Below are 9513 nucleotides of genomic sequence, written 5' to 3'. Positions count from 1 at the left end.
GACTCTGATGCTGTTATTTTTCTTTTACAGGTACATGTGATGGCTTTGAATCGCAAAAAGTGGTGGTTGATTGGTCACCCAGAGGAGAACATTATTGGAATTACTGGATTACTAGACTGCTTGTTTGGGGAAAATTGTTGCTGGGGGCCCCTAAATAATGTCAGATTACAATAAATTTTGGCACAGATCTCTTATTTTATTAGTGGAATAAGAACAGCATGTGGCCCAAAAGATTTTGTAACATTTGACATTTTGAACAGGTCTATTGCACAGCGACTCCTGCTGACCTCCATCACACTCACCCCCCCTAAACTTCACTCCCATCTGAATCACGGCACCCAGTCTGGGTTTTTGGCATGTTGAGACTCATAATGCAACGTTGCATCCTCTTCTTCATGGTCATACTCTTCAAAATCAGATAAACTTGCATGGCTTTCTTGCACACATGTAATAAATAAATAAATTCATACATACATACAGTAGTGTTCAGAATAATAGTAGTGCTATGTGACTAAAAAGATTAACCCAGGTTTTGAGTATATTTCTTATTGTTACATGGGAAACAAGGTACCAGTAGATTCCCACAAATCCAACAAGACCAAGCATTCATGATATGCACACTCTTAAGGCTATGAAATTGGGCTATTAGTAAAAAAAAAGTAGAAAAGGGGGTGTTCACAATAATAGTAGCATCTGCTGTTGACGCTATAAACTCAAAACTATTATGTTCAAACTGCTCTTTTAGCAATCCTGTGAATCACTAAACTAGTATTTAGTTGTATAACTACAGTTTTTCATGATTTCTTCACATCTGCGAGGCATTAATTTTGTTGGTTTGGAACCAAGATTTTGCTCGTTTACTAGTGTGCTTGGGGTCATTGTCTTGTTGAAACAGCCATTTCAAGGGCATGTCCTCTTCAGCATAAGGCAACATGACCTCTTCAAGTATTTTGACATATCCAAACTGATCCATGATACCTGGTATGCGATATATAGGCCCAACACCATAGTAGGAGAAACATGCCCATATCATGATGCTTGCACCACCATGCTTCACTGTCTTCACTGTGAACTGTGGCTTGAATTCAGAGTTTGGGGGTCATCTCACAAACTGTCTGTGGCCCTTGGACCCAAAAAGAACAATTTTACTCTCACCAGTCCACAAAATATTCCTCCATTTCTCTTTAGGCCAGTTGATGTGTTCTTTGGCAAATTGTAACCTCTTCTGCACATGTCTTTTATTAAACAGAGGGACTTTGCGGGGGATTCTTGCAAATAAATTAGCTTCACACAGGCGTCTTCTAACTGTCACAGCACTTACAGGTAACTCCAGACTGTCTTTGATCATCCTGGAGCTGATCAATGGGTGAGCCTTTGCCATTCTGGTTATTCTTCCATCCATTTTGATGGTTGTTTTCCGTTTTCTTCCACACTTCTGTTTTTTTTTTTTTTGTCCATTTTAAAGCATTGTAGATCATTGTAGATCAGGGGTGCTCTTGTTCAGTCCCCGAGAGCTACCTTCCTGATACTCTTAGTTGTCTTCCTGCTCCAACACACCTAAATCCAATGAAAGACTCGTTAGCAGGCTTTTAATGAGCCTTTCATTGGATTCAGGTGTGTTGGAGCAGGGAGACAACTAAGAGTATCAGGAAGGTAGCTCTTGAGGACCAAACTTGAGCAACCCTGTTGTAGATGAACAGCCTATAATTTTTTGCACCTGCGTATAAGTTTTCCCCTCTCCAATCAACTTTTTAATCACACTACGCTGTTCTTCTGAACATCCTATTTTCCTCAGGCTTTCAAAGAGAAAAGCATGTTCAACAGGTGCTGGCCCAATTTCATAGCCTTAAGAGTGTGCATATCATGAATGCTTGGTCTTGTTGAATTTGTGAGACTCTACTGAATCTACTGGTACCTTGTTTCCCATGTAACAATAAGAAATATACTCAAAACCTGGATTAATCTTTTTAGTCACATAGCACTACTATTATTCTGAACACTACTGTACATAAAACATGGATGCTGTTATTTTCCCCTTTCTGTAACACTGCCCTTCACAAAGCACAAACTCGAACTACTCTGCACTTTTTAATTTATTCAAATTTTTTTCAGGCCTGGGTCCCGGAGGACTTCTGTCACAGATGAGATCCACCCTTTTCAGAACCCCGAACAATAAACACAAAGCTGGTTAAATTCAGTTCAACATGCACATTCTAACAGAACAAAGGAACGTAAGAATAAGAGTGAAAACTAAGAATACAATCGTAAGTAAAATAACTACTTTAATACCAAAACAAATACAGAAAACAAATAAAGAAAACCATAATTGAACACACAAATATATCTAACAATGTCAAGCATTGTCAACAGTGAAACAGGTGTCGCCAACCGAACGGTCCCCCCTAAAAATTGGTCCTCTCTGCCTTCACCGCACGTCATTTGGGACTGTTAGATTCTTTTATCACAGTGAGACCTCCAAAAAGAATTGGACAGGAAACAGACTTCAAAGTTTAGGGGTGATTCTTAGACTATGGGCACTTATGTCCTTTGATCATATTGTATGAAAAACAGAAAAAAGGGGAAATTTCACACTTTTATAGTTATCTTTACAATGAAAGTGTGTTAAGAAATTTGTTCTAGTAGTCTATGATGACTTTTTCACCTTTTTTCAGCATCATTATATGCAAATATTGCCGTTTTGTGCTTGTCCCACACCCAGACTTTTGATCTTCAATGATAAAAATGAATGGTAAAGAAATGTTTTTTCTAATGTTTTAAAATATCTCAATAAAATATCAGTAAAATAATCAAAACATAATTGGGGTATTCAATGGCATACAACTGTTGTGATTTTTTTTAAACAAAATGTAGTTGTCCCACACGATTGCCGTAATTTCCACCACAACACTGTAATGTCCCTAAACAGTTTATATGAAAGATTGTTTGGGTAGTTTCTATGGAGATAAACAGTGACATCAGAGCACATGTATATAGCGCCAAATCACAACAAACAGTTGCCCCAAGGCGCTTTATATTGTAAGGCAATGGTGTGGTGGAAATTACATTTACAAGGCCAATAGTGCCTGTAGTTAAAGAATCACCCTTAGATGTTGTATTGAAAAGAGTTGTTGCACTGGTACAGAGTTATCTCAGCGCTGGGATCTTGACCTGGCCGCATGAAAACACCAGGAACAAAGAACCCAGACTTTCTTTGTTCTCTAACTTTTATAACCAGCCTAAGCCACCCCCATATGGGTGGTCCTGAACCTGGCTTGAATCAGTGTCTATGTGAGCTGGCTGCAGGGTGGTGAAAGTGGGCAGTGTCTTCACGGTGTGTTCATGGTTATGTTAAAAATCTTACAGTGTGTTTATGTATGTAGTGTAGTTTCATGCAATAAAAAGTGTTCCATCATGCTGATCTTTTTCCAAATAGACATAAATACTTTGGTTTTATCAATTAAACATATGTAAAAAGATCAGATGGTTTTATGAATTAGACAGCCGTAAAAGGATCTGATAGTTTTGCAAAATACAAGGACATTTTGGATGTGTGTCAGCCATTTTGTGTTATGCATCATGGAACACTCTTACGGGACGACTGAGACTGACTCTCTACACCCAAAGCGGTCAAAGGGAATAATGTTATTATTAACCCTCAGATGACAAAGTAAAACCTCTTACATCATTCGAAAGTCAGTCTTATGGAGAAACGACCGTTTTAGGCAGAAAATGAGGCACGTCAGATTCTGACGTGCTATTGTGGTGCTCTAATCGCTTCCCCCATCTTTTATTATGAAATAATGCTGAATTTATGTGGACATGATTGTTGCACGAAAGCTTCAGATATCTGTCGCTGAGGTGGGTGATGACTGGAGTGCACTTTCACATAGCCGGAATCACGCAGAGTGGCGTCAGACTTATGAATTGACACACATCCAAAAAGTGATGCTTTCAGTTCCAAAATGTTCTGACAGCCATCTGCGGAAGTCCACACAGTTGGTCAAAATTGGCCGAGTGTGACGCACATATTCAAAACTCTCCAGGTGCTGTCGAGATGGGACACCTATCCGACGCCTGTGCATGTGTAATCTGATGACCATCTTGACCGCAATTTACATATTCTGACGGCATCAAGCACCTGAAACGATCTGATTGCGGTTGATTGAGCTGTGAGATCGATCTGTCACAGCAAAGCCTGCCGGCATGTTGTGCCACATTTGTCCACCTCCACTGGACCCCGGACAAGGAGAATGAATGAAATGTTATGTAATAACATGTATGTGGCACTGTGTGCGCATCAGAGGCTCGGTGGAGCGCCGCAATGCAGCTGAACGGGATGTCACCACTGTAACACATTATTACACATTCACCTCCTAAGTCTGTAGCAGGTATGATGTGGAAATCTTTGACCAGCACATGACGACATAAATAAACATGTAACTCACCTCTGGTACGTCCCGTTCCACAGCACAGCGCAAACAGCTGGTCAAGTCCCTTTCACCCGGCTGCACTGCTTGCTGGCAATATCGATCAGATGACAAAAGCATAACCCACCTCTGGTATGAATAAATCCCATTTGAAGTGCCATCCCACAACGATAATCCAACTGTTGTGAAAGTGTAGGAACACGGACCCACAACAGGGGGCGCAAATGAACGGACAATGGAGAAGGTAAATAACAAGTTTTACTGTTGTGAAACGAGCACAACCAATACAACAATCAACAATTTGGGATTAAGCCGAATTCTGCTGGTGTCGTGTGGGCAGGCTCGAAGGTAGGAGACGTCCGTCCGAGTCGAACCGGAACCACCCAGATCTCCTCTGCCACCGAACCCTGGAAATACTGGAACCGCCAAGTCCCGAAGTCCCAGGTGGCCACTGCCTCCGCTCGTCGGATCCGGTACTGCTGGCGAGAGCAACAAACACACAGGTGTGGATGCGGCTGCACCCAGTAACACGGAGAGGGAAGAAGCCGCCTCCACCTCTCGTCACGTTAAAACAGGAAGGTGAGTACTTATCCAAGCAATTGGCTTTCAGTAGTCAGCTGTCCTGAAAGGTTTAACACGTATTATCAAATATACAGAATATGCTGCAGAGTAGTTTACCTCTATCTCAAGGCGATATCTCGGCACTGAGGTGGAGACGCCGTCCTGCTGATATACCTCCGTGCTGAGTGGAACAGCTGTGTCCAGTGATGGGTGACAGCTGTCACCCTGGCTGCTCTCGTGAGGCGGCAGCGCCCTCTGGTGCCTGGAGCCCACACTCCAGGCAGGGCGCCCTCTGGTGGTGGTGGGCCAGCAGTACCTCCTCTTCAGCGGCCCACACAACACCAACTACAGTTGTGTTAAGATGCGTATCAAGTAAAACGACAACAAAAAAGAGTTTAAAAAAGAGAAAGTCCACTGGCTGCATTTGAATGTTGCGCACGTTGGAAGTTGGTGCACTGCCAGCACAGTCAGCAGCAGCTAGCAGTCCAGCCAGACAAATAAAATCTAGCACTGCAAGTATATACTGATCAAACACCTAAAGGGATTTTTCACCGGATTAACAGCAGGCGATCACTGACAGCTGTCAGCTTGTTTGTGTGCTCTCTGAATGAACAGCTCCTGTGCTCACAGAGTGGCTAGTACAGTGTTTATGAACACATATGCATGCAGCTGAACGAACATTTCGGCCACACACTCACGCACTGCATTGATCACCTGTTGTACACACACGTGTGTAGAACAGGTAGCGGATGCGTTCGGACCACAGCTGATCACACCTCTTTTCCTCCCGACTGCGTCAGATTATGGCAATATTTGCCGTGTCAGAATGGCCCTTCCACATTCTTGCTATTGTAGCCGAGTGGGGGTTAGAATATGTTCTGAAACTAAAATTATAATAAAAATGTTGCCGACAATGCCACCTAGCAAGGGGCTAGGACCCAATTTAAAACACAGGTTCCGTAAAACAGGGGTGAGCAGTGAATTAAAACCAAAAGAATAAAAAAGTTTAAATATATTTAATTACAATGGAAAAATAAAATACAAGGATCGGTGTCTGCAGTCCACCATCAAATTGAATATTCTTAAAGTGTCTAGTAAAAATAGCGGAGGTTAGGGTTAAAACCAAATAAATATCTAAAAATACACCAGGGTGAAATCCCACGTGTCCATCTGGCTCCGTGAGCAGCGTAGCTCCGTAACTTCCTTCTGCTGCACCTAGACCACTTCCATGAGCCTGTCAAGGAAACAGAGCTGCCAGTGGGGGGTATCGAGGGAACTTTCGATGGAACAACCCTCCCCTTGTCGATGGCACTTACCGGGTCTGGGCGCCCAGTACACACACAACAAGCCTTGTGTCTCATTTCTCCGGATCCGTCCTCTCGGCTGCACTCCTTACGCACGCCGTCTCATCTCCCAGTCGCCGACCTCAGCAGCTCCTCTCGCTCAGACTCGTCCTCTGCCCCGGCCTCTGGCTCCAGGTTTAACACTCGCTCAGAGCTGCCCGTGTACGCCTGCAGCCACACGCACGTCCCCTCTGCTTGCTCTCCTCCTCACATCTCCTGCTTGTCGTCTTTTACACTCTTGCAACTAATTTCCTGATTAGCAGCAGGTGTATTCACTTGTTCCTCAGCGGTCTGTGGGAAGAGTGGGCGTGGCCTGAACTCAACTCAACTCGGCATTCCCAGAACACAGCAAAAGTAAAATACACGGGTGATTCTTAGACTACGTGCACTTATTATGTCCTTTGGTCATATTGTATGAAAAACAGAAAAAAGGGGAAATTTCACACTTTTATAGTTATTTTTACAATGAAAGTGTGTCAAGAAATTTGTTCTAGTAGTCTATGATGACTTTTTCACCTTTTTTCAGCATCATTATATGCAAATATTGCCGTTTTGTGCTTGTCCCACACCCAGACTTTTGATCTTTAATGATAAAAATGAATGGTAAAGAAATGTTTTTTCTAATGTTTTAAAATATCTCTGAATAAAATATCAGTAAAATAATCAAAACATAATTGGGGTATTCAATGTCATACAACTGTTGTGATTTTTTTTAAACAAAATGTAGTTGTCCCACACTATTGCCGTAATTTCCACCACAACACTGTAATGTCCCTAAACAGTTTGTATGAAAGATTGTTTGGGTAGTTTCTATGGAGATAAACAGTGACATCAGAGCACATGTATATAGCGCCAAATCACAACAAACAGTTGCCCCAAGGCGCTTTATATTGTAAGGCAATGGTGTGGTGGAAATTACATTTACAAGGCCAATAGTGCCCGTAGTTAAAGAATCACCCATACACAGAAAAGCACAAAGCACAGCAAACTAAACAAACCATAAACACGCAATATTAATGATAAATTAAATTAATAAGGCCATACTCCTACACCATGTGTGACAGCCGGGGGCTTTAGTTTATCAACACCAGACCCAGGAATGACACAAGCAAACTGTGCTGTCTTTGTAGGTTTTATTAATTACATGTTTGTCACAATCACAAAACAAAGATCAAAAGACCCCAAAAAATTACACTGTAGAAAAAACACCAGACATAAGACCAACATCTAACAAAGAAAAAAAGACATTTTCTCAGAAAGGAGTCACTTATCTGCTATGAGAGGAATCCCATTTATGGACAAGTGTAACTACTCATCTGGATTTCAAAAGACCTTGAGTCATATCACATTAAACAAAACTGCACGAATGTGGAATTACAGATCATTCTGCTGTTCCCAGCTACACCAAAAATCCACAAATGAACAAAATGAATAAATGTAAATGGATGAATAAATTCATTCCACATTTAGTGGAATGAACTGATGGCTATGATATATATATTTATATTACAACAGAGGTGTGGCACTGTAATGGTGGCTCCACATCATGATGTCTGTCAGCCATCAGTGATAGACAATGGAATCATGCAACAAATCTCATCCATAGGACTCGGACACAAAGGGTCAGTGAATGGTTTGATGGCTGTGAAAATTATGTGACTCAGTCTCTGCAGCTCAACCCATTAAAAATTGAAAGGAGATTACAGACTGGTGTGGTGGAAAGTGTTTTTTGTCACCGTCATGACAAAGCCAAATGAAGAAATGTATTTTGGAAGATTGGTATTTCATTCCCTTAGTGGAGTTTTTGAAAATTGTACCAATGTCAAAGCACAGTACAGATCTTCCAGCCACGTGGTGGCCCAAATCCTTACTTTAAGAAACTCTATATTCTTTTTCTTTTAATTAATGTTAATCCTTCTGTCCACACAAATGAGACTGCTGACCAGGGGCGTAGCACCACATTCTGGGCCCTAGGTACTAGCCATATTGAAGCCCCCCCCCCCCACACACACACACTGTTATGTTCTTTTTTATTAACGCAAACACCAAATTTCTAATGGGTAGTCAAACCAGGTCTAAATCATGTATACCTTAGATCACACCTGGGAGTCAGAACCGGGGGCAGAGTTAGCCTATATTTAGGGGTGCTCAAGCACCCCTAAAAATATATACATATATATATATATATATATGCTTCTATACTACTAGTTTTTTAAACAACCTATTTCAAGCATTATGCCAAAATATGTATTACAAGAGCACAGTAATTTGATCATCTCCCCTTCCTGGGCAAATGGTTCAATCCACGAAGCGCGCCTACATTCATCTCTCTCTCTCCATCCGCAACTGCGTCTGTTCTGGCATGTGATTGTGTCGCATGGTGCTGCTGCGGGTGGTGCTAATTTAGCAGAGGCAGTGTCCTGTGAGTGCTGGCGGTAATCTCGCCCAGCTGTGCTGTCAAGTGATTTTTGCGAGGTATTTATTCACAGTTTATGTCTCTGAATGTGAAGAGCAAGTGCAACTTTCTGAAAAGTGCTTATTTTACTCACCTGGCTACCTATCACTAAACACAGTATATTGCTCTACAAATTAGTGCGCGCTGTGCGTGGTCAAATGTAAGACTGATTCATTGTTGTCTTTTTTTTTTTCTTTCAACTAAATCCTCTTGTCAGCTACTAAATGGTGCTGTGGCCCTTCAATCTGTGTAGCTTGAACAAATCACTCTCCTACATCAAATACCATGTACACAGATCTGACCTTAAATGCTTAGTTAAGGTCCTTAACTAAGCATTTCAGAATTAAGACAGTAAACTTTACCACAAAGTTTAATGCACAGCATGATAATAAGTGAATAATTTAATTCCTGCTAAAAAGGCATAAATCATAAAACTCATTTTGTATTTTTATTTGTTGGCAGTAAGTGGCAAACCTGCAGTGCAGTGATGGATATCAGAGCATTTTCTTCAAAAGCAAAAAAAGCTTCAGGTGAGGTTTGTGCACTCTATAGACCTTATGTGATAGTAGATATGGGCACTGAGAATAGCAAAGGATGGAAAGTGAAGATAAGGGTAAATTGAATATGTGTATCAGAATGTGGAGGTGTCTTACTTGTGTTTCTGGTGTTTTGGTATGAATTCTGACTTTTAAGTCACACGTTTTTATTTTTCTTACTTTTAAGGACT

Source organism: Thalassophryne amazonica, chromosome 7 (genome assembly GCF_902500255.1).
Source record: "Thalassophryne amazonica chromosome 7, fThaAma1.1, whole genome shotgun sequence".
NCBI lineage: Eukaryota > Metazoa > Chordata > Actinopteri > Batrachoidiformes > Batrachoididae > Thalassophryne > Thalassophryne amazonica.
The sequence above is the reverse complement of the archived record's forward strand: the minus strand, read 5'-3'. Positions refer to the sequence as shown.